General features: G+C 45.5%; 89 non-coding genes across 89 annotated transcripts; all 89 read right to left on the reverse strand.

Annotated features, from left to right (window-relative positions):
• Positions 1–57: 57 nt before the first annotated feature.
• Positions 58–139, reverse strand: TRNAS-AGA (transfer RNA serine (anticodon AGA)). Its single transcript has one exon. It is a non-coding gene; the product is annotated as a tRNA-Ser (tRNA).
• Positions 140–213: 74 nt separating this feature from the next.
• Positions 214–295, reverse strand: TRNAS-UGA (transfer RNA serine (anticodon UGA)). Its single transcript has one exon. It is a non-coding gene; the product is annotated as a tRNA-Ser (tRNA).
• A 72-nt stretch (positions 296–367) lies between these two features.
• On the reverse strand, positions 368–449 carry TRNAS-CGA (transfer RNA serine (anticodon CGA)). The gene has a single exon. It is a non-coding gene; the product is annotated as a tRNA-Ser (tRNA).
• Positions 450–523: 74 nt separating this feature from the next.
• On the reverse strand, positions 524–605 carry TRNAS-AGA (transfer RNA serine (anticodon AGA)). The gene has a single exon. It is a non-coding gene; the product is annotated as a tRNA-Ser (tRNA).
• A 74-nt stretch (positions 606–679) lies between these two features.
• Positions 680–761, reverse strand: TRNAS-AGA (transfer RNA serine (anticodon AGA)). The gene has a single exon. It is a non-coding gene; the product is annotated as a tRNA-Ser (tRNA).
• A 73-nt stretch (positions 762–834) lies between these two features.
• TRNAS-CGA (transfer RNA serine (anticodon CGA)) lies at positions 835–916 on the reverse strand. Its single transcript has one exon. It is a non-coding gene; the product is annotated as a tRNA-Ser (tRNA).
• Positions 917–991: 75 nt separating this feature from the next.
• TRNAS-AGA (transfer RNA serine (anticodon AGA)) lies at positions 992–1,073 on the reverse strand. Its single transcript has one exon. It is a non-coding gene; the product is annotated as a tRNA-Ser (tRNA).
• Positions 1,074–1,304: 231 nt separating this feature from the next.
• On the reverse strand, positions 1,305–1,386 carry TRNAS-AGA (transfer RNA serine (anticodon AGA)). Its single transcript has one exon. It is a non-coding gene; the product is annotated as a tRNA-Ser (tRNA).
• A 74-nt stretch (positions 1,387–1,460) lies between these two features.
• TRNAS-CGA (transfer RNA serine (anticodon CGA)) lies at positions 1,461–1,542 on the reverse strand. The gene has a single exon. It is a non-coding gene; the product is annotated as a tRNA-Ser (tRNA).
• A 75-nt stretch (positions 1,543–1,617) lies between these two features.
• On the reverse strand, positions 1,618–1,699 carry TRNAS-AGA (transfer RNA serine (anticodon AGA)). The gene has a single exon. It is a non-coding gene; the product is annotated as a tRNA-Ser (tRNA).
• Positions 1,700–1,773: 74 nt separating this feature from the next.
• TRNAS-UGA (transfer RNA serine (anticodon UGA)) lies at positions 1,774–1,855 on the reverse strand. The gene has a single exon. It is a non-coding gene; the product is annotated as a tRNA-Ser (tRNA).
• Positions 1,856–2,085: 230 nt separating this feature from the next.
• On the reverse strand, positions 2,086–2,167 carry TRNAS-AGA (transfer RNA serine (anticodon AGA)). The gene has a single exon. It is a non-coding gene; the product is annotated as a tRNA-Ser (tRNA).
• Positions 2,168–2,241: 74 nt separating this feature from the next.
• Positions 2,242–2,323, reverse strand: TRNAS-UGA (transfer RNA serine (anticodon UGA)). The gene has a single exon. It is a non-coding gene; the product is annotated as a tRNA-Ser (tRNA).
• Positions 2,324–2,553: 230 nt separating this feature from the next.
• TRNAS-AGA (transfer RNA serine (anticodon AGA)) lies at positions 2,554–2,635 on the reverse strand. The gene has a single exon. It is a non-coding gene; the product is annotated as a tRNA-Ser (tRNA).
• Positions 2,636–2,709: 74 nt separating this feature from the next.
• TRNAS-CGA (transfer RNA serine (anticodon CGA)) lies at positions 2,710–2,791 on the reverse strand. The gene has a single exon. It is a non-coding gene; the product is annotated as a tRNA-Ser (tRNA).
• A 75-nt stretch (positions 2,792–2,866) lies between these two features.
• Positions 2,867–2,948, reverse strand: TRNAS-AGA (transfer RNA serine (anticodon AGA)). Its single transcript has one exon. It is a non-coding gene; the product is annotated as a tRNA-Ser (tRNA).
• A 74-nt stretch (positions 2,949–3,022) lies between these two features.
• Positions 3,023–3,104, reverse strand: TRNAS-UGA (transfer RNA serine (anticodon UGA)). Its single transcript has one exon. It is a non-coding gene; the product is annotated as a tRNA-Ser (tRNA).
• A 72-nt stretch (positions 3,105–3,176) lies between these two features.
• TRNAS-CGA (transfer RNA serine (anticodon CGA)) lies at positions 3,177–3,258 on the reverse strand. The gene has a single exon. It is a non-coding gene; the product is annotated as a tRNA-Ser (tRNA).
• A 74-nt stretch (positions 3,259–3,332) lies between these two features.
• Positions 3,333–3,414, reverse strand: TRNAS-AGA (transfer RNA serine (anticodon AGA)). The gene has a single exon. It is a non-coding gene; the product is annotated as a tRNA-Ser (tRNA).
• Positions 3,415–3,488: 74 nt separating this feature from the next.
• Positions 3,489–3,570, reverse strand: TRNAS-AGA (transfer RNA serine (anticodon AGA)). Its single transcript has one exon. It is a non-coding gene; the product is annotated as a tRNA-Ser (tRNA).
• A 73-nt stretch (positions 3,571–3,643) lies between these two features.
• Positions 3,644–3,725, reverse strand: TRNAS-AGA (transfer RNA serine (anticodon AGA)). The gene has a single exon. It is a non-coding gene; the product is annotated as a tRNA-Ser (tRNA).
• A 231-nt stretch (positions 3,726–3,956) lies between these two features.
• On the reverse strand, positions 3,957–4,038 carry TRNAS-AGA (transfer RNA serine (anticodon AGA)). Its single transcript has one exon. It is a non-coding gene; the product is annotated as a tRNA-Ser (tRNA).
• Positions 4,039–4,112: 74 nt separating this feature from the next.
• On the reverse strand, positions 4,113–4,194 carry TRNAS-CGA (transfer RNA serine (anticodon CGA)). The gene has a single exon. It is a non-coding gene; the product is annotated as a tRNA-Ser (tRNA).
• A 75-nt stretch (positions 4,195–4,269) lies between these two features.
• TRNAS-AGA (transfer RNA serine (anticodon AGA)) lies at positions 4,270–4,351 on the reverse strand. Its single transcript has one exon. It is a non-coding gene; the product is annotated as a tRNA-Ser (tRNA).
• Positions 4,352–4,425: 74 nt separating this feature from the next.
• On the reverse strand, positions 4,426–4,507 carry TRNAS-UGA (transfer RNA serine (anticodon UGA)). The gene has a single exon. It is a non-coding gene; the product is annotated as a tRNA-Ser (tRNA).
• A 230-nt stretch (positions 4,508–4,737) lies between these two features.
• On the reverse strand, positions 4,738–4,819 carry TRNAS-AGA (transfer RNA serine (anticodon AGA)). The gene has a single exon. It is a non-coding gene; the product is annotated as a tRNA-Ser (tRNA).
• A 74-nt stretch (positions 4,820–4,893) lies between these two features.
• TRNAS-UGA (transfer RNA serine (anticodon UGA)) lies at positions 4,894–4,975 on the reverse strand. Its single transcript has one exon. It is a non-coding gene; the product is annotated as a tRNA-Ser (tRNA).
• Positions 4,976–5,205: 230 nt separating this feature from the next.
• TRNAS-AGA (transfer RNA serine (anticodon AGA)) lies at positions 5,206–5,287 on the reverse strand. Its single transcript has one exon. It is a non-coding gene; the product is annotated as a tRNA-Ser (tRNA).
• A 74-nt stretch (positions 5,288–5,361) lies between these two features.
• TRNAS-CGA (transfer RNA serine (anticodon CGA)) lies at positions 5,362–5,443 on the reverse strand. Its single transcript has one exon. It is a non-coding gene; the product is annotated as a tRNA-Ser (tRNA).
• A 75-nt stretch (positions 5,444–5,518) lies between these two features.
• On the reverse strand, positions 5,519–5,600 carry TRNAS-AGA (transfer RNA serine (anticodon AGA)). Its single transcript has one exon. It is a non-coding gene; the product is annotated as a tRNA-Ser (tRNA).
• Positions 5,601–5,674: 74 nt separating this feature from the next.
• Positions 5,675–5,756, reverse strand: TRNAS-UGA (transfer RNA serine (anticodon UGA)). Its single transcript has one exon. It is a non-coding gene; the product is annotated as a tRNA-Ser (tRNA).
• Positions 5,757–5,984: 228 nt separating this feature from the next.
• TRNAS-AGA (transfer RNA serine (anticodon AGA)) lies at positions 5,985–6,066 on the reverse strand. The gene has a single exon. It is a non-coding gene; the product is annotated as a tRNA-Ser (tRNA).
• A 74-nt stretch (positions 6,067–6,140) lies between these two features.
• TRNAS-AGA (transfer RNA serine (anticodon AGA)) lies at positions 6,141–6,222 on the reverse strand. The gene has a single exon. It is a non-coding gene; the product is annotated as a tRNA-Ser (tRNA).
• A 73-nt stretch (positions 6,223–6,295) lies between these two features.
• TRNAS-CGA (transfer RNA serine (anticodon CGA)) lies at positions 6,296–6,377 on the reverse strand. The gene has a single exon. It is a non-coding gene; the product is annotated as a tRNA-Ser (tRNA).
• A 75-nt stretch (positions 6,378–6,452) lies between these two features.
• Positions 6,453–6,534, reverse strand: TRNAS-AGA (transfer RNA serine (anticodon AGA)). The gene has a single exon. It is a non-coding gene; the product is annotated as a tRNA-Ser (tRNA).
• Positions 6,535–6,608: 74 nt separating this feature from the next.
• Positions 6,609–6,690, reverse strand: TRNAS-UGA (transfer RNA serine (anticodon UGA)). The gene has a single exon. It is a non-coding gene; the product is annotated as a tRNA-Ser (tRNA).
• A 230-nt stretch (positions 6,691–6,920) lies between these two features.
• TRNAS-AGA (transfer RNA serine (anticodon AGA)) lies at positions 6,921–7,002 on the reverse strand. Its single transcript has one exon. It is a non-coding gene; the product is annotated as a tRNA-Ser (tRNA).
• A 74-nt stretch (positions 7,003–7,076) lies between these two features.
• On the reverse strand, positions 7,077–7,158 carry TRNAS-CGA (transfer RNA serine (anticodon CGA)). The gene has a single exon. It is a non-coding gene; the product is annotated as a tRNA-Ser (tRNA).
• Positions 7,159–7,233: 75 nt separating this feature from the next.
• TRNAS-AGA (transfer RNA serine (anticodon AGA)) lies at positions 7,234–7,315 on the reverse strand. The gene has a single exon. It is a non-coding gene; the product is annotated as a tRNA-Ser (tRNA).
• Positions 7,316–7,389: 74 nt separating this feature from the next.
• On the reverse strand, positions 7,390–7,471 carry TRNAS-UGA (transfer RNA serine (anticodon UGA)). The gene has a single exon. It is a non-coding gene; the product is annotated as a tRNA-Ser (tRNA).
• A 72-nt stretch (positions 7,472–7,543) lies between these two features.
• On the reverse strand, positions 7,544–7,625 carry TRNAS-CGA (transfer RNA serine (anticodon CGA)). Its single transcript has one exon. It is a non-coding gene; the product is annotated as a tRNA-Ser (tRNA).
• A 74-nt stretch (positions 7,626–7,699) lies between these two features.
• TRNAS-AGA (transfer RNA serine (anticodon AGA)) lies at positions 7,700–7,781 on the reverse strand. Its single transcript has one exon. It is a non-coding gene; the product is annotated as a tRNA-Ser (tRNA).
• Positions 7,782–7,855: 74 nt separating this feature from the next.
• On the reverse strand, positions 7,856–7,937 carry TRNAS-AGA (transfer RNA serine (anticodon AGA)). Its single transcript has one exon. It is a non-coding gene; the product is annotated as a tRNA-Ser (tRNA).
• A 73-nt stretch (positions 7,938–8,010) lies between these two features.
• On the reverse strand, positions 8,011–8,092 carry TRNAS-CGA (transfer RNA serine (anticodon CGA)). Its single transcript has one exon. It is a non-coding gene; the product is annotated as a tRNA-Ser (tRNA).
• A 75-nt stretch (positions 8,093–8,167) lies between these two features.
• Positions 8,168–8,249, reverse strand: TRNAS-AGA (transfer RNA serine (anticodon AGA)). The gene has a single exon. It is a non-coding gene; the product is annotated as a tRNA-Ser (tRNA).
• Positions 8,250–8,480: 231 nt separating this feature from the next.
• On the reverse strand, positions 8,481–8,562 carry TRNAS-AGA (transfer RNA serine (anticodon AGA)). The gene has a single exon. It is a non-coding gene; the product is annotated as a tRNA-Ser (tRNA).
• Positions 8,563–8,636: 74 nt separating this feature from the next.
• Positions 8,637–8,718, reverse strand: TRNAS-AGA (transfer RNA serine (anticodon AGA)). Its single transcript has one exon. It is a non-coding gene; the product is annotated as a tRNA-Ser (tRNA).
• A 74-nt stretch (positions 8,719–8,792) lies between these two features.
• On the reverse strand, positions 8,793–8,874 carry TRNAS-AGA (transfer RNA serine (anticodon AGA)). The gene has a single exon. It is a non-coding gene; the product is annotated as a tRNA-Ser (tRNA).
• Positions 8,875–9,105: 231 nt separating this feature from the next.
• TRNAS-AGA (transfer RNA serine (anticodon AGA)) lies at positions 9,106–9,187 on the reverse strand. The gene has a single exon. It is a non-coding gene; the product is annotated as a tRNA-Ser (tRNA).
• A 74-nt stretch (positions 9,188–9,261) lies between these two features.
• On the reverse strand, positions 9,262–9,343 carry TRNAS-AGA (transfer RNA serine (anticodon AGA)). The gene has a single exon. It is a non-coding gene; the product is annotated as a tRNA-Ser (tRNA).
• A 74-nt stretch (positions 9,344–9,417) lies between these two features.
• TRNAS-CGA (transfer RNA serine (anticodon CGA)) lies at positions 9,418–9,499 on the reverse strand. The gene has a single exon. It is a non-coding gene; the product is annotated as a tRNA-Ser (tRNA).
• Positions 9,500–9,730: 231 nt separating this feature from the next.
• On the reverse strand, positions 9,731–9,812 carry TRNAS-UGA (transfer RNA serine (anticodon UGA)). The gene has a single exon. It is a non-coding gene; the product is annotated as a tRNA-Ser (tRNA).
• Positions 9,813–9,884: 72 nt separating this feature from the next.
• On the reverse strand, positions 9,885–9,966 carry TRNAS-CGA (transfer RNA serine (anticodon CGA)). The gene has a single exon. It is a non-coding gene; the product is annotated as a tRNA-Ser (tRNA).
• Positions 9,967–10,041: 75 nt separating this feature from the next.
• TRNAS-AGA (transfer RNA serine (anticodon AGA)) lies at positions 10,042–10,123 on the reverse strand. Its single transcript has one exon. It is a non-coding gene; the product is annotated as a tRNA-Ser (tRNA).
• A 74-nt stretch (positions 10,124–10,197) lies between these two features.
• Positions 10,198–10,279, reverse strand: TRNAS-UGA (transfer RNA serine (anticodon UGA)). The gene has a single exon. It is a non-coding gene; the product is annotated as a tRNA-Ser (tRNA).
• Positions 10,280–10,351: 72 nt separating this feature from the next.
• Positions 10,352–10,433, reverse strand: TRNAS-CGA (transfer RNA serine (anticodon CGA)). The gene has a single exon. It is a non-coding gene; the product is annotated as a tRNA-Ser (tRNA).
• Positions 10,434–10,507: 74 nt separating this feature from the next.
• TRNAS-AGA (transfer RNA serine (anticodon AGA)) lies at positions 10,508–10,589 on the reverse strand. The gene has a single exon. It is a non-coding gene; the product is annotated as a tRNA-Ser (tRNA).
• Positions 10,590–10,820: 231 nt separating this feature from the next.
• Positions 10,821–10,902, reverse strand: TRNAS-AGA (transfer RNA serine (anticodon AGA)). Its single transcript has one exon. It is a non-coding gene; the product is annotated as a tRNA-Ser (tRNA).
• Positions 10,903–10,976: 74 nt separating this feature from the next.
• On the reverse strand, positions 10,977–11,058 carry TRNAS-AGA (transfer RNA serine (anticodon AGA)). The gene has a single exon. It is a non-coding gene; the product is annotated as a tRNA-Ser (tRNA).
• Positions 11,059–11,132: 74 nt separating this feature from the next.
• TRNAS-AGA (transfer RNA serine (anticodon AGA)) lies at positions 11,133–11,214 on the reverse strand. The gene has a single exon. It is a non-coding gene; the product is annotated as a tRNA-Ser (tRNA).
• Positions 11,215–11,445: 231 nt separating this feature from the next.
• Positions 11,446–11,527, reverse strand: TRNAS-AGA (transfer RNA serine (anticodon AGA)). The gene has a single exon. It is a non-coding gene; the product is annotated as a tRNA-Ser (tRNA).
• Positions 11,528–11,601: 74 nt separating this feature from the next.
• TRNAS-AGA (transfer RNA serine (anticodon AGA)) lies at positions 11,602–11,683 on the reverse strand. The gene has a single exon. It is a non-coding gene; the product is annotated as a tRNA-Ser (tRNA).
• Positions 11,684–11,757: 74 nt separating this feature from the next.
• Positions 11,758–11,839, reverse strand: TRNAS-CGA (transfer RNA serine (anticodon CGA)). The gene has a single exon. It is a non-coding gene; the product is annotated as a tRNA-Ser (tRNA).
• Positions 11,840–12,070: 231 nt separating this feature from the next.
• On the reverse strand, positions 12,071–12,152 carry TRNAS-UGA (transfer RNA serine (anticodon UGA)). Its single transcript has one exon. It is a non-coding gene; the product is annotated as a tRNA-Ser (tRNA).
• A 72-nt stretch (positions 12,153–12,224) lies between these two features.
• TRNAS-CGA (transfer RNA serine (anticodon CGA)) lies at positions 12,225–12,306 on the reverse strand. The gene has a single exon. It is a non-coding gene; the product is annotated as a tRNA-Ser (tRNA).
• A 75-nt stretch (positions 12,307–12,381) lies between these two features.
• On the reverse strand, positions 12,382–12,463 carry TRNAS-AGA (transfer RNA serine (anticodon AGA)). The gene has a single exon. It is a non-coding gene; the product is annotated as a tRNA-Ser (tRNA).
• Positions 12,464–12,537: 74 nt separating this feature from the next.
• Positions 12,538–12,619, reverse strand: TRNAS-UGA (transfer RNA serine (anticodon UGA)). The gene has a single exon. It is a non-coding gene; the product is annotated as a tRNA-Ser (tRNA).
• Positions 12,620–12,691: 72 nt separating this feature from the next.
• On the reverse strand, positions 12,692–12,773 carry TRNAS-CGA (transfer RNA serine (anticodon CGA)). The gene has a single exon. It is a non-coding gene; the product is annotated as a tRNA-Ser (tRNA).
• Positions 12,774–12,848: 75 nt separating this feature from the next.
• On the reverse strand, positions 12,849–12,930 carry TRNAS-AGA (transfer RNA serine (anticodon AGA)). Its single transcript has one exon. It is a non-coding gene; the product is annotated as a tRNA-Ser (tRNA).
• Positions 12,931–13,160: 230 nt separating this feature from the next.
• TRNAS-AGA (transfer RNA serine (anticodon AGA)) lies at positions 13,161–13,242 on the reverse strand. The gene has a single exon. It is a non-coding gene; the product is annotated as a tRNA-Ser (tRNA).
• A 73-nt stretch (positions 13,243–13,315) lies between these two features.
• TRNAS-UGA (transfer RNA serine (anticodon UGA)) lies at positions 13,316–13,397 on the reverse strand. The gene has a single exon. It is a non-coding gene; the product is annotated as a tRNA-Ser (tRNA).
• A 230-nt stretch (positions 13,398–13,627) lies between these two features.
• TRNAS-AGA (transfer RNA serine (anticodon AGA)) lies at positions 13,628–13,709 on the reverse strand. Its single transcript has one exon. It is a non-coding gene; the product is annotated as a tRNA-Ser (tRNA).
• Positions 13,710–13,783: 74 nt separating this feature from the next.
• Positions 13,784–13,865, reverse strand: TRNAS-CGA (transfer RNA serine (anticodon CGA)). The gene has a single exon. It is a non-coding gene; the product is annotated as a tRNA-Ser (tRNA).
• Positions 13,866–13,940: 75 nt separating this feature from the next.
• Positions 13,941–14,022, reverse strand: TRNAS-AGA (transfer RNA serine (anticodon AGA)). Its single transcript has one exon. It is a non-coding gene; the product is annotated as a tRNA-Ser (tRNA).
• A 74-nt stretch (positions 14,023–14,096) lies between these two features.
• Positions 14,097–14,178, reverse strand: TRNAS-UGA (transfer RNA serine (anticodon UGA)). The gene has a single exon. It is a non-coding gene; the product is annotated as a tRNA-Ser (tRNA).
• Positions 14,179–14,250: 72 nt separating this feature from the next.
• TRNAS-CGA (transfer RNA serine (anticodon CGA)) lies at positions 14,251–14,332 on the reverse strand. The gene has a single exon. It is a non-coding gene; the product is annotated as a tRNA-Ser (tRNA).
• A 75-nt stretch (positions 14,333–14,407) lies between these two features.
• On the reverse strand, positions 14,408–14,489 carry TRNAS-AGA (transfer RNA serine (anticodon AGA)). Its single transcript has one exon. It is a non-coding gene; the product is annotated as a tRNA-Ser (tRNA).
• Positions 14,490–14,719: 230 nt separating this feature from the next.
• On the reverse strand, positions 14,720–14,801 carry TRNAS-AGA (transfer RNA serine (anticodon AGA)). The gene has a single exon. It is a non-coding gene; the product is annotated as a tRNA-Ser (tRNA).
• A 73-nt stretch (positions 14,802–14,874) lies between these two features.
• TRNAS-UGA (transfer RNA serine (anticodon UGA)) lies at positions 14,875–14,956 on the reverse strand. The gene has a single exon. It is a non-coding gene; the product is annotated as a tRNA-Ser (tRNA).
• A 230-nt stretch (positions 14,957–15,186) lies between these two features.
• Positions 15,187–15,268, reverse strand: TRNAS-AGA (transfer RNA serine (anticodon AGA)). The gene has a single exon. It is a non-coding gene; the product is annotated as a tRNA-Ser (tRNA).
• A 74-nt stretch (positions 15,269–15,342) lies between these two features.
• Positions 15,343–15,424, reverse strand: TRNAS-CGA (transfer RNA serine (anticodon CGA)). Its single transcript has one exon. It is a non-coding gene; the product is annotated as a tRNA-Ser (tRNA).
• A 75-nt stretch (positions 15,425–15,499) lies between these two features.
• TRNAS-AGA (transfer RNA serine (anticodon AGA)) lies at positions 15,500–15,581 on the reverse strand. The gene has a single exon. It is a non-coding gene; the product is annotated as a tRNA-Ser (tRNA).
• A 74-nt stretch (positions 15,582–15,655) lies between these two features.
• Positions 15,656–15,737, reverse strand: TRNAS-UGA (transfer RNA serine (anticodon UGA)). The gene has a single exon. It is a non-coding gene; the product is annotated as a tRNA-Ser (tRNA).
• Positions 15,738–15,966: 229 nt separating this feature from the next.
• TRNAS-AGA (transfer RNA serine (anticodon AGA)) lies at positions 15,967–16,048 on the reverse strand. The gene has a single exon. It is a non-coding gene; the product is annotated as a tRNA-Ser (tRNA).
• A 230-nt stretch (positions 16,049–16,278) lies between these two features.
• TRNAS-AGA (transfer RNA serine (anticodon AGA)) lies at positions 16,279–16,360 on the reverse strand. The gene has a single exon. It is a non-coding gene; the product is annotated as a tRNA-Ser (tRNA).
• Positions 16,361–16,433: 73 nt separating this feature from the next.
• TRNAS-CGA (transfer RNA serine (anticodon CGA)) lies at positions 16,434–16,515 on the reverse strand. Its single transcript has one exon. It is a non-coding gene; the product is annotated as a tRNA-Ser (tRNA).
• A 75-nt stretch (positions 16,516–16,590) lies between these two features.
• TRNAS-AGA (transfer RNA serine (anticodon AGA)) lies at positions 16,591–16,672 on the reverse strand. Its single transcript has one exon. It is a non-coding gene; the product is annotated as a tRNA-Ser (tRNA).
• A 73-nt stretch (positions 16,673–16,745) lies between these two features.
• Positions 16,746–16,827, reverse strand: TRNAS-UGA (transfer RNA serine (anticodon UGA)). Its single transcript has one exon. It is a non-coding gene; the product is annotated as a tRNA-Ser (tRNA).
• A 230-nt stretch (positions 16,828–17,057) lies between these two features.
• On the reverse strand, positions 17,058–17,139 carry TRNAS-AGA (transfer RNA serine (anticodon AGA)). Its single transcript has one exon. It is a non-coding gene; the product is annotated as a tRNA-Ser (tRNA).
• Positions 17,140–17,194: the final 55 nt, after the last annotated feature.

Below are 17,194 nucleotides of genomic sequence, written 5' to 3' on the forward strand. Positions count from 1 at the left end.
CTCAGAAATCTGTGAAACCACCAAAGGTATTATTGAAATAAAAAATCTTTGCTCAATCGCAGTCGGCAGGATTCGAACCTGCGCGGGAATATCCCAACAGATTTCTAGTCTGTCGCCTTGACAACTCGGCCACGACTGCTTCTGTTAACCGAGACCACTCAAAAAAGTGTGGAACTACTAAAGCTATTATTGGAATAAGAATGTTTGTTCGAAATTAGTCGGCAGGATTCGAACCAGCGCGGGAATATCCCAACAAATTTCAAGTCTGTCGCCTACACCACTCGGCCACGACTGCTTCTGTTAACCGAGACCACTAAAAATTGTGGAACTAATAAAGCTATCATTGGAATAAGTATGTGAGTTCGAACGCAGTCGGCAGGAATCGAACCTGCGAGGGAATATCCCAACAGATTTCGAGTCTGTCGCCTTAAGCACTCGTCCACGACTGCTTCGATTAACCGAGACTACTCAGAAATCTGTGAAACCACCAAAGGTATTATTGAAATAAAAATCTTTGCTCAATCGCAGTCGGCAGGATTCGAACCTGCGCGGGAATATCCCAACAGATTTCTAGTCTGTCGCCTTAACCACTCGGCCACGACTGCTTCTGTTAACGGAGACCACTCAAAAAGTGTGGAACTACTAAAGCTATCATTGAAATAAAAAATCTTTGCTCAATCGCAGTCGGCAGGATTCGAACCTGCGCGGGAATATCCCAACAGATTTCTAGTCTGTCGCCTTAACCACTCGGCCACGACTGCTTCTGTTAACCGAGACCACTCAAAAAGTGTGGAACTACTAAAGCTATCATTGGAATAAGTATGTTAGTTCGAACGCAGTCGGCAGGATTCGAACCTGCGCTGGAATATCCCAACAGATTTCGAGTCTGTCGCCTTAAGCACTCGTCCACGACTGCTTCGATTAACCGAGACTACTCAGAAATCTGTGAAACCACCAAAGGTATTATTGAAATAAAAAATCTTTGCTCAATCGCAGTCGGCAGGATTCGAACCTGCGCGGGAATACCCCAACAGATTTCTAGTCTGTCGCCTTGACAACTCGGCCACGACTGCTTCTGTTAACCGAGACCACTCAAAAAAGTGTGGAACTACTAAAGCTATCATTGGAATAAGTATGTGTGTTCGAACGCAGTCGGCAGGAATCCAACCTGCGAGGGAATATCCCAACAGATTTCGAGTCTGTCGCCTTAAGCACTCGTCCACGAATGCTTCGATTAACCGAGACTATTCAGAAATCTGTGAAACCACCAAAGGTATTATTGAAATAAAAAATCTTTTTTCAATCGCAGTCGGCAGGATTCGAACCTGCGCGGGAATATCCCAACAGATTTCTAGTCTGTCGCCTTAACCACTCGGCCACGACTGCTTCTGTTAAGCGAGTCCACTCAAAAAATTGTGGAACTACTAAAGCTATCATTGGAATAAGTATGTTAGTTCAAACGCAGTCGGCAGGATTCGAACCTGCGCGGGAATATCCCAACAGATTTCGAGTCTGTCGCCTTAAGCACTCGTCCACGACTGCTTCGATTAACCGAGACTACTCAGAAATCTGTGAAACCACCAAAGGTATTATTGAAATAAAAAATCTTTGCTCAATCGCAGTCGGCAGGATTCGAACCTGCGCGGGAATACCCCAACAGATTTCTAGTCTGTCGCCTTGACAACTCGGCCACGACTGGTTCTGTTAACCGATTCCACTCAAAAAAGTGTGGAACTACTAAAGCTTTTATTGGAATAAGAATGTTTGTTCGAACACAGTCGGCAGGATTCGAACCAGCTCGGGAATATCCCAACAGATTTCAAGCCTGTCGCCTTAACCACTCGGCCACGACTGCTTCTGTTAACCGAGACCACTAAAAAATTGTGGAACTACTAAAGCTATCATTGGAAAAAGTATGTTAGTTCGAACGCAGTCGGCAGGAATCGAACCTGCGAGGGAATATCCCAACAGATTTCGAGTCTGTCGCCTTAAGCACTCGTCCACTACTCCTTCGATTAACCGAGACTACTCAGAAATCTGTGAAACCACCAAAGGTATTATTGAAATAAAAAATCTTTGCTCAATCGCAGTCGGCAGGATTCGAACCTGCGCGGGAATATCCCAACAGATTTCTAGTCTGTCGCCTTAACCACTCGGCCACGACAGCTTCTCTTAAGCGAGTCCACTCAAAAAATTGTGGAACTACTAAAGCTATCATTGGAATAAGTATGTGTGTTCGAACGCAGTCGGCAGGATTCGAACCTGCGCGGGAACATCCCAACAGATTTCAAGTCTGTCGCCTTAACCACTCGGCCACGCCTGCTTCTGTTAACCGAGACCACTAAAAAATTGTGGAACTACTAAAGCTATCATTGGAATAAGTATGTGAGTTCGAACGCAGTCGGCAGGAATCCAACCTGCGAGGGAATATCCCAACAGATTTCGAGTCTGTCGCCTTAAGCACTCGTCCACGACTGCTTCGATTAACCGAGACTACTCAGAAATCTTTGAAACCACCAAAGGTATTATTGAAATAAAAAATCTTTGCTCAATCGCAGTCGGCAGGATTCGAACCTGCGCGGGAATATCCCAACAGATTTCTAGTCTGTCGCCTTAACCACTCGGCCACGACTGCTTCTGTTAAGCGAGTCCACTCAAAAAATTGTGGAACTACTAAAGCTATCATTGGAATAAGTATGTGTGTTCGAACGCAGTCGGCAGGATTCGAACCTGCGCGGGAATATCGCTACAAATTTCGAGTCTGTCGCCTTACCCACTCGTCCACGACTGCTTCGATTAACCGAGACTACTCAGAAATCTGTGAAACCACCAAAGGTATTATTGAAATAAAAAATCTTTGCTCAATCGCAGTCGGCAGGATTCGAACCTGCGCGGGAATATCCCAACAGATTTCTAGTCTGTCGCCTTGACAACTCGGCCACGACTGCTTCTGTTAACCGAGACCACTCAAAAAAGTGTGGAACTACTAAAGCTATTATTGGAATAAGAATGTTTGTTCGAAATTAGTCGGCAGGATTCGAACCAGCGCGGGAATATCCCAACAAATTTCAAGTCTGTCGCCTACACCACTCGGCCACGACTGCTTCTGTTAACCGAGACCACTAAAAATTGTGGAACTAATAAAGCTATCATTGGAATAAGTATGTGAGTTCGAACGCAGTCGGCAGGAATCGAACCTGCGAGGGAATATCCCAACAGATTTCGAGTCTGTCGCCTTAAGCACTCGTCCACGACTGCTTCGATTAACCGAGACTACTCAGAAATCTGTGAAACCACCAAAGGTATTATTGAAATAAAAATCTTTGCTCAATCGCAGTCGGCAGGATTCGAACCTGCGCGGGAATATCCCAACAGATTTCTAGTCTGTCGCCTTAACCACTCGGCCACGACTGCTTCTGTTAACGGAGACCACTCAAAAAGTGTGGAACTACTAAAGCTATCATTGAAATAAAAAATCTTTGCTCAATCGCAGTCGGCAGGATTCGAACCTGCGCGGGAATATCCCAACAGATTTCTAGTCTGTCGCCTTAACCACTCGGCCACGCCTGCTTCTGTTAACCGAGACCACTCAAAAAGTGTGGAACTACTAAAGCTATCATTGGAATAAGTATGTTAGTTCGAACGCAGTCGGCAGGATTCGAACCTGCGCGGGAATACCCCAACAGATTTCTAGTCTGTCGCCTTGACAACTCGGCCACGACTGCTTCTGTTAACCGAGACCACTCAAAAAAGTGTGGAACTACTAAAGCTATCATTGGAATAAGTATGTGTGTTCGAACGCAGTCGGCAGGAATCCAACCTGCGAGGGAATATCCCAACAGATTTCGAGTCTGTCGCCTTAAGCACTCGTCCACGAATGCTTCGATTAACCGAGACTATTCAGAAATCTGTGAAACCACCAAAGGTATTATTGAAATAAAAAATCTTTTTTCAATCGCAGTCGGCAGGATTCGAACCTGCGCGGGAATATCCCAACAGATTTCTAGTCTGTCGCCTTAACCACTCGGCCACGACTGCTTCTGTTAAGCGAGTCCACTCAAAAAATTGTGGAACTACTAAAGCTATCATTGGAATAAGTATGTTAGTTCAAACGCAGTCGGCAGGATTCGAACCTGCGCGGGAATATCCCAACAGATTTCGAGTCTGTCGCCTTAAGCACTCGTCCACGACTGCTTCGATTAACCGAGACTACTCAGAAATCTGTGAAACCACCAAAGGTATTATTGAAATAAAAAATCTTTGCTCAATCGCAGTCGGCAGGATTCGAACCTGCGCGGGAATACCCCAACAGATTTCTAGTCTGTCGCCTTGACAACTCGGCCACGACTGGTTCTGTTAACCGATTCCACTCAAAAAAGTGTGGAACTACTAAAGCTTTTATTGGAATAAGAATGTTTGTTCGAACACAGTCGGCAGGATTCGAACCAGCTCGGGAATATCCCAACAGATTTCAAGCCTGTCGCCTTAACCACTCGGCCACGACTGCTTCTGTTAACCGAGACCACTAAAAAATTGTGGAACTACTAAAGCTATCATTGGAAAAAGTATGTTAGTTCGAACGCAGTCGGCAGGAATCGAACCTGCGAGGGAATATCCCAACAGATTTCGAGTCTGTCGCCTTAAGCACTCGTCCACTACTCCTTCGATTAACCGAGACTACTCAGAAATCTGTGAAACCACCAAAGGTATTATTGAAATAAAAAATCTTTGCTCAATCGCAGTCGGCAGGATTCGAACCTGCGCGGGAATATCCCAACAGATTTCTAGTCTGTCGCCTTAACCACTCGGCCACGACAGCTTCTCTTAAGCGAGTCCACTCAAAAAATTGTGGAACTACTAAAGCTATCATTGGAATAAGTATGTGTGTTCGAACGCAGTCGGCAGGATTCGAACCTGCGCGGGAACATCCCAACAGATTTCAAGTCTGTCGCCTTAACCACTCGGCCACGCCTGCTTCTGTTAACCGAGACCACTAAAAAATTGTGGAACTACTAAAGCTATCATTGGAATAAGTATGTGAGTTCGAACGCAGTCGGCAGGAATCCAACCTGCGAGGGAATATCCCAACAGATTTCGAGTCTGTCGCCTTAAGCACTCGTCCACGACTGCTTCGATTAACCGAGACTACTCAGAAATCTTTGAAACCACCAAAGGTATTATTGAAATAAAAAATCTTTGCTCAATCGCAGTCGGCAGGATTCGAACCTGCGCGGGAATATCCCAACAGATTTCTAGTCTGTCGCCTTAACCACTCGGCCACGACTGCTTCTGTTAAGCGAGTCCACTCAAAAAATTGTGGAACTACTAAAGCTATCATTGGAATAAGTATGTGTGTTCGAACGCAGTCGGCAGGATTCGAACCTGCGCGGGAATATCGCTACAAATTTCGAGTCTGTCGCCTTACCCACTCGTCCACGACTGCTTCGATTAACCGAGACTACTCAGAAATCTGTGAAACCACCAAAGGTATTATTGAAATAAAAAATCTTTGCTCAATCGCAGTCGGCAGGATTCGAACCTGCGCGGGAATATCCCAACAGATTTCTAGTCTGTCGCCTTGACAACTCGGCCACGACTGCTTCTGTTAACCGAGACCACTCAAAAAAGTGTGGAACTACTAAAGCTATTATTGGAATAAGAATGTTTGTTCGAAATTAGTCGGCAGGATTCGAACCAGCGCGGGAATATCCCAACAAATTTCAAGTCTGTCGCCTACACCACTCGGCCACGACTGCTTCTGTTAACCGAGACCACTAAAAATTGTGGAACTAATAAAGCTATCATTGGAATAAGTATGTGAGTTCGAACGCAGTCGGCTGGAATCGAACCTGCGAGGGAATATCCCAACAGATTTCGAGTCTGTCGCCTTAAGCACTCGTCCACGACTGCTTCGATTAACCGAGACTACTCAGAAATCTGTGAAACCACCAAAGGTATTATTGAAATAAAAATCTTTGCTCAATCGCAGTCGGCAGGATTCGAACCTGCGCGGGAATATCCCAACAGATTTCTAGTCTGTCGCCTTAACCACTCGGCCACGACTGCTTCTGTTAACGGAGACCACTCAAAAAGTGTGGAACTACTAAAGCTATCATTGAAATAAAAAATCTTTGCTCAATCGCAGTCGGCAGGATTCGAACCTGCGCGGGAATATCCCAACAGATTTCTAGTCTGTCGCCTTAACCACTCGGCCACGCCTGCTTCTGTTAACCGAGACCACTCAAAAAGTGTGGAACTACTAAAGCTATCATTGGAATAAGTATGTTAGTTCGAACGCAGTCGGCAGGATTCGAACCTGCGCTGGAATATCCCAACAGATTTCGAGTCTGTCGCCTTAAGCACTCGTCCACGACTGCTTCGATTAACCGAGACTACTCAGAAATCTGTGAAACCACCAAAGGTATTATTGAAATAAAAAATCTTTGCTCAATCGCAGTCGGCAGGATTCGAACCTGCGCGGGAATATCCCAACAGATTTCTAGTCTGTCGCCTTAACCACTCGGCCACGACAGCTTCTCTTAAGCGAGTCCACTCAAAAAATTGTGGAACTACTAAAGCTATCATTGGAATAAGTATGTGTGTTCGAACGCAGTCGGCAGGATTCGAACCTGCGCGGGAACATCCCAACAGATTTCAAGTCTGTCGCCTTAACCACTCGGCCACGCCTGCTTCTGTTAACCGAGACCACTAAAAAATTGTGGAACTACTAAAGCTATCATTGGAATAAGTATGTGAGTTCGAACGCAGTCGGCAGGAATCCAATCTGCGAGGGAATATCCCAACAGATTTCGAGTCTGTCGCCTTAAGCACTCGTCCACGACTGCTTCGATTAACCGAGACTACTCAGAAATCTTTGAAACCACCAAAGGTATTATTGAAATAAAAAATCTTTGCTCAATCGCAGTCGGCAGGATTCGAACCTGCGCGGGAATATCCCAACAGATTTCTAGTCTGTCGCCTTAACCACTCGGCCACGACTGCTTCTGTTAAGCGAGTCCACTCAAAAAATTGTGGAACTACTAAAGCTATCATTGGAATAAGTATGTGTGTTCGAACGCAGTCGGCAGGATTCGAACCTGCGCGGGAATATCGCTACAAATTTCGAGTCTGTCGCCTTACCCACTCGTCCACGACTGCTTCGATTAACCGAGACTACTCAGAAATCTGTGAAACCACCAAAGGTATTATTGAAATAAAAAATCTTTGCTCAATCGCAGTCGGCAGGATTCGAACCTGCGCGGGAATATCCCAACAGATTTCTAGTCTGTCGCCTTGACAACTCGGCCACGACTGCTTCTGTTAACCGAGACCACTCAAAAAAGTGTGGAACTACTAAAGCTATTATTGGAATAAGAATGTTTGTTCGAAATTAGTCGGCAGGATTCGAACCAGCGCGGGAATATCCCAACAAATTTCAAGTCTGTCGCCTACACCACTCGGCCACGACTGCTTCTGTTAACCGAGACCACTAAAAATTGTGGAACTAATAAAGCTATCATTGGAATAAGTATGTGAGTTCGAACGCAGTCGGCAGGAATCGAACCTGCGAGGGAATATCCCAACAGATTTCGAGTCTGTCGCCTTAAGCACTCGTCCACGACTGCTTCGATTAACCGAGACTACTCAGAAATCTGTGAAACCACCAAAGGTATTATTGAAATAAAAATCTTTGCTCAATCGCAGTCGGCAGGATTCGAACCTGCGCGGGAATATCCCAACAGATTTCTAGTCTGTCGCCTTAACCACTCGGCCACGACTGCTTCTGTTAACGGAGACCACTCAAAAAGTGTGGAACTACTAAAGCTATCATTGAAATAAAAAATCTTTGCTCAATCGCAGTCGGCAGGATTCGAACCTGCGCGGGAATATCCCAACAGATTTCTAGTCTGTCGCCTTAACCACTCGGCCACGCCTGCTTCTGTTAACCGAGACCACTCAAAAAGTGTGGAACTACTAAAGCTATCATTGGAATAAGTATGTTAGTTCGAACGCAGTCGGCAGGATTCGAACCTGCGCTGGAATATCCCAACAGATTTCGAGTCTGTCGCCTTAAGCACTCGTCCACGACTGCTTCGATTAACCGAGACTACTCAGAAATCTGTGAAACCACCAAAGGTATTATTGAAATAAAAAATCTTTGCTCAATCGCAGTCGGCAGGATTCGAACCTGCGCGGGAATACCCCAACAGATTTCTAGTCTGTCGCCTTGACAACTCGGCCACGACTGCTTCTGTTAACCGAGACCACTCAAAAAAGTGTGGAACTACTAAAGCTATCATTGGAATAAGTATGTGTGTTCGAACGCAGTCGGCAGGAATCCAACCTGCGAGGGAATATCCCAACAGATTTCGAGTCTGTCGCCTTAAGCACTCGTCCACGAATGCTTCGATTAACCGAGACTATTCAGAAATCTGTGAAACCACCAAAGGTATTATTGAAATAAAAAATCTTTTCTCAATCGCAGTCGGCAGGATTCGAACCTGCGCGGGAATATCCCAACAGATTTCTAGTCTGTCGCCTTAACCACTCGGCCACGACTGCTTCTGTTAAGCGAGTCCACTCAAAAAATTGTGGAACTACTAAAGCTATCATTGGAATAAGTATGTTAGTTCAAACGCAGTCGGCAGGATTCGAACCTGCGCGGGAATATCCCAACAGATTTCTAGTCTGTCGCCTTAACCACTCGGCCACGACTGGTTCTGTTAACCGAGACCACTCAAAAAAGTGTGGAACTACTAAAGCTTTTATTGGAATTAGAATGTTTGTTCGAACACAGTCGGCAGGATTCGAACCAGCGCGGGAATATCCCAACAGATTTCTAGTCTGTCGCCTTGACAACTCGGCCAGGACTGCTTCTGTTAACCGAGACCACTAAAAAAAGTGTGGAACTACTAAAGCTATCATTGGAATAAGTATGTGTGTTCGAACGCAGTCGGCAGGAATCCAACCTGCGAGGGAATATCCCAACAGATTTCGAGTCGGTCGCCTTAAGCACTCGTCCACGAATGCTTCGATTAACCGAGACTATTCAGAAATCTGTGAAACCACCAAAGGTATTATTGAAATAAAAAATCTTTTCTCAATCGCAGTCGGCAGGATTCGAACCTGCGCGGGAATATCCCAACAGATTTCTAGTCTGTCGCCTTAACCACTCGGCCACGACTGCTTCTGTTAAGCGAGTCCACTCAAAAAATTGTGGAACTACTAAAGCTATCATTGGAATAAGTATGTTAGTTCAAACGCAGTCGGCAGGATTCGAACCTGCGCGGGAATATCCCAACAGATTTCTAGTCTGTCGCCTTAACCACTCGGCCACGACTGGTTCTGTTAACCGAGACCACTCAAAAAAGTGTGGAACTACTAAAGCTTTTATTGGAATAAGAATGTTTGTTCGAACGCAGTCGGCAGGAATCGAACCTGCGAGGGAATATCCCAACAGATTTCGAGTCTGTCGCCTTAAGCACTCGTCCACGACTGCTTCGATTAACCGAGACTACTCAGAAATCTGTGAAACCACCAAAGGTATTATTGAAATAAAAAATCTTTGCTCAATCGCAGTCGGCAGGATTCGAACCTGCGCGGGAATATCCCAACAGATTTCTAGTCTGTCCCCTTGACAACTCGCCCACGACTGCTTCTGTTAACCGAGACCACTCAAAAAAGTGTGGAACTACTAAAGCTATTATTGGAATAAGAATATTTGTTCGAAATTAGTCGGCAGGATTCGAACCAGCGCGGGAATATCCCAACAAATTTCAAGTCTGTCGCCTACACCACTCGGCCACGACTGCTTCTGTTAACCGAGAACACTAAAAATTGTGGAACTACTAAAGCTATCATTGGAAGAAGTATGTGAGTTCGAACGCAGTCGGCAGGAATCGAACCTGCGAGGGAATATCCCAACAGATTTCGAGTCTGTCGCCTTACCCACTCGTCCACGACTGCTTCGATTAACCGAGACTACTCAGAAATCTGTGAAACCACCAAAGGTATTATTGAAATAAAAAATCTTTGCTCAATCGCAGTCGGCAGGATTCGAACCTGCGCGGGAATATCCCAACAGATTTCTAGTCTGTCGCCTTGACAACTCGCCCACGACTGCTTCTGTTAACCGAGACCACTCAAAAAAGTGTGGAACTACTAAAGCTATTATTGGAATAAGAATGTTTGTTCGAAATTAGTCGGCAGGATTCGAACCAGCGCGGGAATATCCCAACAAATTTCAAGTCTGTCGCCTACACCACTCGGCCACGACTGCTTCTGTTCACCGAGAACACTAAAAATTGTGAAACTACTAAAGCTATCAATGGAATAAGTATGTGAGTTCGAACGCAGTCGGCAGGAATCGAACCTGCGAGGGAATATCCCAACAGATTTCGAGTCTGTCGCCTTAAGCACTCGTCCACGACTGCTTCGTATAACCGAGACTACTCAGAAATCTGTGAAACCACCAAAGGTATTATTGAAATAAAAATCTTTGCTCAATCGCAGTCGGCAGGATTCGAACCTGCGCGGGAATACCCCAACAGATTTCTAGTCTGTCGCCTTGACAACTCGGCCACGACTGCTTCTGTTAACCGAGACCACTCAAAAAAGTGTGGAACTACTAAAGCTATCATTGGAATAAGTATGTGTGTTCGAACGCAGTCGGCAGGAATCCAACCTGCGAGGGAATATCCCAACAGATTTCGAGTCTGTCGCCTTAAGCACTCGTCCACGAATGCTTCGATTAACCGAGACTATTCAGAAATCTGTGAAACCACCAAAGGTATTATTGAAATAAAAAATCTTTTCTCAATCGCAGTCGGCAGGATTCGAACCTGCGCGGGAATATCCCAACAGATTTCTAGTCTGTCGCCTTAACCACTCGGCCACGACTGCTTCTGTTAAGCGAGTCCACTCAAAAAATTGTGGAACTACTAAAGCTATCATTGGAATAAGTATGTTAGTTCAAACGCAGTCGGCAGGATTCGAACCTGCGCGGGAATATCCCAACAGATTTCTAGTCTGTCGCCTTAACCACTCGGCCACGACTGGTTCTGTTAACCGAGACCACTCAAAAAAGTGTGGAACTACTAAAGCTTTTATTGGAATTAGAATGTTTGTTCGAACACAGTCGGCAGGATTCGAACCAGCGCGGGAATATCCCAACAGATTTCTAGTCTGTCGCCTTGACAACTCGGCCAGGACTGCTTCTGTTAACCGAGACCACTAAAAAAAGTGTGGAACTACTAAAGCTATCATTGGAATAAGTATGTGTGTTCGAACGCAGTCGGCAGGAATCCAACCTGCGAGGGAATATCCCAACAGATTTCGAGTCGGTCGCCTTAAGCACTCGTCCACGAATGCTTCGATTAACCGAGACTATTCAGAAATCTGTGAAACCACCAAAGGTATTATTGAAATAAAAAATCTTTTCTCAATCGCAGTCGGCAGGATTCGAACCTGCGCGGGAATATCCCAACAGATTTCTAGTCTGTCGCCTTAACCACTCGGCCACGACTGCTTCTGTTAAGCGAGTCCACTCAAAAAATTGTGGAACTACTAAAGCTATCATTGGAATAAGTATGTTAGTTCAAACGCAGTCGGCAGGATTCGAACCTGCGCGGGAATATCCCAACAGATTTCTAGTCTGTCGCCTTAACCACTCGGCCACGACTGGTTCTGTTAACCGAGACCACTCAAAAAAGTGTGGAACTACTAAAGCTTTTATTGGAATAAGAATGTTTGTTCGAACGCAGTCGGCAGGAATCGAACCTGCGAGGGAATATCCCAACAGATTTCGAGTCTGTCGCCTTAAGCACTCGTCCACGACTGCTTCGATTAACCGAGACTACTCAGAAATCTGTGAAACCACCAAAGGTATTATTGAAATAAAAAATCTTTGCTCAATCGCAGTCGGCAGGATTCGAACCTGCGCGGGAATATCCCAACAGATTTCTAGTCTGTCCCCTTGACAACTCGCCCACGACTGCTTCTGTTAACCGAGACCACTCAAAAAAGTGTGGAACTACTAAAGCTATTATTGGAATAAGAATATTTGTTCGAAATTAGTCGGCAGGATTCGAACCAGCGCGGGAATATCCCAACAAATTTCAAGTCTGTCGCCTACACCACTCGGCCACGACTGCTTCTGTTAACCGAGAACACTAAAAATTGTGGAACTACTAAAGCTATCATTGGAAGAAGTATGTGAGTTCGAACGCAGTCGGCAGGAATCGAACCTGCGAGGGAATATCCCAACAGATTTCGAGTCTGTCGCCTTACCCACTCGTCCACGACTGCTTCGATTAACCGAGACTACTCAGAAATCTGTGAAACCACCAAAGGTATTATTGAAATAAAAAATCTTTGCTCAATCGCAGTCGGCAGGATTCGAACCTGCGCGGGAATATCCCAACAGATTTCTAGTCTGTCGCCTTGACAACTCGCCCACGACTGCTTCTGTTAACCGAGACCACTCAAAAAAGTGTGGAACTACTAAAGCTATTATTGGAATAAGAATGTTTGTTCGAAATTAGTCGGCAGGATTCGAACCAGCGCGGGAATATCCCAACAAATTTCAAGTCTGTCGCCTACACCACTCGGCCACGACTGCTTCTGTTCACCGAGAACACTAAAAATTGTGAAACTACTAAAGCTATCAATGGAATAAGTATGTGAGTTCGAACGCAGTCGGCAGGAATCGAACCTGCGAGGGAATATCCCAACAGATTTCGAGTCTGTCGCCTTTAGCACTCGTCCACGACTGCTTCGTATAACCGAGACTACTCAGAAATCTGTGAAACCACCAAAGATATTATTGAAATAAAAGATCTTTGCTCAATCGCAGTCGGCAGGATTCGAACTTGCGCGGGAATATCCCAACAGATTTCTAGTCTTTCGCCTTAACCACTCGGCCACGACTGCTTCTGTTAACGGAGACCACTCAAAAAGTGTGGAACTACTAAAGCTATCATTGGAATAAGTATGTTAGTTCGAACGCACTCGGCAGGATTCGAACCTGCGCGGGAATATCGCTACAGATTTCGAGTCTTTCGCCTTAACCACTCGTCCACGACTGCTTCGATTAACCGAGACTACTCAGAAATCTGTGAAACCACCAAAGGTATTATTGAAATAAAAAATCTTTGCTCAATCGCAGTCGGCAGGATTCGAACCTGCGCGGGAATATCCCAACAGATTTCTAGTCTGTCGCCTTAACCACTCGGCCACGACTGCTTCTGTTAACCGAGACCACTCAAAAAGTGTGGAACTACTAAAGCTATCATTGGAATTAGTATGTGTGTTCGAACGCAGTCGGCAGGATTCGAACCTGCGCGGGAATATCCCAACAGATTTCAAGTCTGTCGCCTTAACCACTCGGCCACGACTGCTTCTGTTAACCGAGACCACTAAAAAATTGTGGAACTACTAAAGCTATCATTGGAATAAGTATGTGAGTTCGAACGCAGTCGGCAGGAATCCAACCTGCGAGGGAATATCCCAACAGATTTCGAGTCTGTCGCCTTAAGCACTCGTCCACGACTGCTTCGATTAACCGAGACTACTCAGAAATCTGTGAAACCACCAAAGGTATTATTGAAATAAAAAATCTTTGCTCAATCGCAGTCGGCAGGATTCGAACCTGCGCGGGAATATCGCAACAGATTTCTAGTCTGTCGCCTTAACCACTCGGCCACGACTGCTTCTGTTAAGCGAGTTCACTCAAAAAATTGTGGAACTACTAAAGCTATCATTGGAATAAGTATGTGTGTTCGAACGCAGTCGGCAGGATTCGAACCTGCGCGGGAATATCGCTACAAATTTCGAGTCTGTCGCCTTACCCACTCGTCCACGACTGCTTCGATTAACCGAGACTACTCAGAAATCTGTGAAACCACCAAAGGTATTATTGAAATAAAAAATCTTTGCTCAATCGCAGTCGGCAGGATTCGAACCTGCGCGGGAATATCCCAACAGATTTCTAGTCTGTCGCCTTGACAACTCGCCCACGACTGCTTCTGTTAACCGAGACCACTCAAAAAAGTGTGGAACTACTAAAGCTATTATTGGAATAAGAATGTTTGTTCGAAATTAGTCGGCAGGATTCGAACCAGCGCGGGAATATCCCAACAAATTTCAAGTCTGTCGCCTACACCACTCGGCCACGACTGCTTCTGTTCACCGAGAACACTAAAAATTGTGAAACTACTAAAGCTATCAATGGAATAAGTATGTGAGTTCGAACGCAGTCGGCAGGAATCGAACCTGCGAGGGAATATCCCAACAGATTTCGAGTCTGTCGCCTTTAGCACTCGTCCACGACTGCTTCGTATAACCGAGACTACTCAGAAATCTGTGAAACCACCAAAGATATTATTGAAATAAAAGATCTTTGCTCAATCGCAGTCGGCAGGATTCGAACTTGCGCGGGAATATCCCAACAGATTTCTAGTCTTTCGCCTTAACCACTCGGCCACGACTGCTTCTGTTAACGGAGACCACTCAAAAAGTGTGGAACTACTAAAGCTATCATTGGAATAAGTATGTTAGTTCGAACGCACTCGGCAGGATTCGAACCTGCGCGGGAATATCGCTACAGATTTCGAGTCTTTCGCCTTAACCACTCGTCCACGACTGCTTCGATTAACCGAGACTACTCAGAAATCTGTGAAACCACCAAAGGTATTATTGAAATAAAAAATCTTTGCTCAATCGCAGTCGGCAGGATTCGAACCTGCGCGGGAATATCCCAACAGATTTCTAGTCTGTCGCCTTAACCACTCGGCCACGACTGCTTCTGTTAACCGAGACCACTCAAAAAGTGTGGAACTACTAAAGCTATCATTGGAATTAGTATGTGTGTTCGAACGCAGTCGGCAGGATTCGAACCTGCGCGGGAATATCCCAACAGATTTCAAGTCTGTCGCCTTAACCACTCGGCCACGACTGCTTCTGTTAACCGAGACCACTAAAAAATTGTGGAACTACTAAAGCTATCATTGGAATAAGTATGTGAGTTCGAACGCAGTCGGCAGGAATCCAACCTGCGAGGGAATATCCCAACAGATTTCGAGTCTGTCGCCTTAAGCACTCGTCCACGACTGCTTCGATTAACCGAGACTACTCAGAAATCTGTGAAACCACCAAAGGTATTATTGAAATAAAAAATCTTTGCTCAATCGCAGTCGGCAGGATTCGAACCTGCGCGGGAATATCGCAACAGATTTCTAGTCTGTCGCCTTAACCACTCGGCCACGACTGCTTCTGTTAAGCGAGTTCACTCAAAAAATTGTGGAACTACTAAAGCTATCATTGGAATAAGTATGTGTGTTCGAACGCAGTCGGCAGGATTCGAACCTGCGCGGGAATATCGCTACAAATTTCGAGTCTGTCGCCTTACCCACTCGTCCACGACTGCTTCGATTAACCGAGACTACTCAGAAATCTGTGAAACCACCAAAGGTATTATTGAAATAAAAAATCTTTGCTCAATCGCAGTCGGCAGGATTCGAACCTGCGCGGGAATATCCCAACAGATTTCTAGTCTGTCGCCTTGACAACTCGCCCACGACTGCTTCTGTTAACCGAGACCACTCAAAAAAGTGTGGAACTACTAAAGCTATTATTGGAATAAGAATGTTTGTTCGAAATTAGTCGGCAGGATTCGAACCAGCGCGGGAATATCCCAACAAATTTCAAGTCTGTCGCCTACACCACTCGGCCACGACTGCTTCTGTTAACCGAGAACACTAAAAATTGTGGAACTACTAAAGCTATCATTGGAATAAGTATGTGAGTTCGAACGCAGTCGGCAGAAATCGAACCTGCGAGGGAATATCCCAACAGATTTCGAGTCTGTCGCCTTAAGCACTCGTCCACGACTGCTTCGATTAACCGAGACTACTCAGAAATCTGTGAAACCACCAAAGGTATTATTGAAATAAAAAATCTTTGCTCAATCGCAGTCGGCAGGATTCGAACCTGCGCGGGAATATCCCAACAAATTTCTAGTCTGTCGCCTTAACCACTCGGCCACGACTGCTTCTGTTAACGGAGACCACTCAAAAAGTGTGGAACTACTAAAGCTATCATTGGAATAAGTATGTTAGTTCGAACGCACTCGGCAGGATTCGAACCTGCGCGGGAATATGGCTACAGATTTCGAGTCTGTCGCCTTAACCACTCCTCCACGACTGCTTCGATTAACCGAGACTACTCAGAAATCTGTGAAACCACCAAAGGTATTATTGAAATAAAAAATCTTTGCTCAATCGCAGTCGGCAGGATTCGAACCTGCGCGGGAATATCCCAACAGATTTCTAGTCTGTCGCCTTAACCACTCGGCCACGACTGCTTCTGTTAACCGAGACCACTCAAAAAGTGTGGAACTACTAAAGCTATCATTGGAATAAGTATGTTAGTTCGAACGCACTCGGCAGGATTCGAACCTGCGCGGGAATATCGCTACAGATTTCGAGTCTGTCGCCTTAACCACTCGTCCACGACTGCTTCGATTAACCGAGACTACTCAGAAATCTGTGAAACCACCAAAGGTATTATTGAAATAAAAAATCTTTGCTCAATCGCAGTCGGCAGGATTCGAACCTGCGCGGGAATATCCCAACAGATTTCTAGTCTGTCGCCTTAACCACTCGGCCACGACTGCTTCTGTTAAATGAGACCACTCAAAAAGTGTGGAACTACTAAAGCTATCATTGGAATTAGTATGTGTGTTCGAACGCAGTCGGCAGGATTCGAACCTGCGCGGGAATATCCCAACAGATTTCAAGTCTGTCGCCTTAACCACTCGGCCACGACTGCTTCTGTTAACCGAGACCACTAAAAAATTGTGGAACTACTAAAGCTATCATTGGAATAAGTATGTGAGTTGGAACGCAGTCGGCAGGAATCCAACCTGCGAGGGAATGTCCCAACAGATTTCGAGTCTGTCGCCTTAAGCACTCGTCCACGACCACTTCGATTAACCGAGACTACTCAGAAATCTGTGAAACCACCAAAGGTATTATTGAAATAAAAAATCTTTGCTCAATCGCAGTCGGCAGGATTCGAACCTGCGCGGGAATATCGCAACAGATTTCTAGTCTGTCGCCTTAACCACTCGGCCACGACTGCTTCTGTTAAGCGAGTCCACTCAAAAAATTGTGGAACTACTAAAGCTATCATTGGA

This window comes from Phalangium opilio, unplaced genomic scaffold, assembly GCF_054372755.1.
Source record: "Phalangium opilio isolate 3A_F unplaced genomic scaffold, DU_Popi_V2 ptg000105l_1, whole genome shotgun sequence".
In the NCBI taxonomy this organism is placed as follows: domain Eukaryota; kingdom Metazoa; phylum Arthropoda; class Arachnida; order Opiliones; family Phalangiidae; genus Phalangium; species Phalangium opilio.